This window comes from Cyprinodon variegatus, unplaced genomic scaffold (assembly GCF_000732505.1).
Source record: "Cyprinodon variegatus isolate N-32 unplaced genomic scaffold, C_variegatus-1.0 Scaffold6619, whole genome shotgun sequence".
Classification (NCBI taxonomy): domain Eukaryota; kingdom Metazoa; phylum Chordata; class Actinopteri; order Cyprinodontiformes; family Cyprinodontidae; genus Cyprinodon; species Cyprinodon variegatus.
In genome coordinates this window covers 1-1,371 of record NW_015157072.1, presented here as the reverse complement: position 1 = coordinate 1,371, position 1,371 = coordinate 1, and the positions used below count along the sequence as shown (strand labels likewise).

At 40.5% G+C, this 1,371-nt stretch overlaps 1 long non-coding RNA gene across 1 annotated transcript; it reads right to left on the bottom strand.

Annotated features, from left to right (window-relative positions):
• Positions 1-113: 113 nt before the first annotated feature.
• Positions 114-1,270, bottom strand: LOC107081546. Its single transcript, XR_001481090.1, has 3 exons — positions 695-1,270; positions 553-598; positions 114-263 (listed from the first exon to the last, which is right to left on the bottom strand). It is a non-coding gene; the product is annotated as an uncharacterized LOC107081546 (long non-coding RNA).
• Positions 1,271-1,371: the final 101 nt, after the last annotated feature.

Genomic DNA, 1,371 nt, shown 5'->3' with positions numbered 1-1,371 from the left:
AAAAGAGAAAATAATAGGTGTGTTTTTTCACTCTGTTGTCAATATCTGGTTTTAACTGTTTGCATTTTCAATTTTGGATCCAACATTAATTTTAAGATGCCAGAGTGTAAAGGTTTGTGTTTTTTCTGCTAACCCAGTGCCAAGAGAGTGTCCCCAGATGACCACCAGGCTGTCCCCGCTGCGAGCTTTGACCCAGTTGTACACATGCAGGGCATCTGTGGTCAGGCCAGACTCGGTCGGCTCTCCGGTGGAGTCTCCAAAACCTGCCAAAGGTTCTCACATCAGCTGCAGCTCAGAGACAGAGCTGTAGAAAGACTGCTTTTCTCCACCAGGAGATGGCACTACTGTAACTCAAGAGGGAAACCTGCACTCAAGGCTGACCTGAGGTTGAACTGCTGCTTTTAGGCTGCTTCACAGCCAACAACTCATAGAGAGCAAATACAAAGGTCTACAGGGATCATAGGGCTTCAGAGAAGAGAAAATGAACTGGAAAGGACCTTGGATCTGAGAGGAGAGAGGGAACAAAGAAAGAAGACAATAGAGAGCTCCTACCTCTGTAGTCCAGTGCCACCACATGGTAACCCATCGAACTCAGCAACTGTTGACCCACAATGTTTAAAAAACGATCATTTAGAAAGATAAAGTCCAATCTTATGTCACGCTAAAGAACTAATCAGTGTTGGTGATTACTTACTTTTGTCACTCCCACTCGGTGTGGAGCTCCTCTGTGGAAAATAATTGGCAAACATACATGCAGACAAATTAATGATTTCTCTAACATATAAATAAATAAATGGCAGCAAATATGTGTAGCAGCGCTGATGGGTTTCTCTCCTCGCAAGCCAATTATCACAGAGAGGTGGTTCTGAAAAACAGAAGCTTACTGAAATGTGACACATGCCGCACAGAGCTATCACTCAGACACTGTTCTCATTTTGATAGTTAAGGTTAAAAGCTAATTAAAACCAAAAACATAATTTTTCAATACAAATAAAAATATTAAATTGGCCAATAAAACTACTTCTCAATCCAGAAAGGTTAGGTTATATCATTATATATTTAATAGCACTGAGATATGAAAAGGAAGGTAAGCCACTCATTCATTCTGGTAGTTCACAGAATTAATGGAAAGTTTAGTGGAAGGAAAACAGTGGTTAAAATACATGACCAAGTAATATCCATAGGCATCAAGGAAATTGCTAACAACTATTCTACTCCTTATGTTATGCCAAACATGAAGCAGAGGCCATGTCAGTCGCCTCTAATGTTAAGCTGGTTAGTTTAAAGGAATAGTACACCCAAAACATGATTAGCCTTCATTTTCTACTCACCCCCATGCTGAACAACACTCTGGAGTACTTTTTTGATATC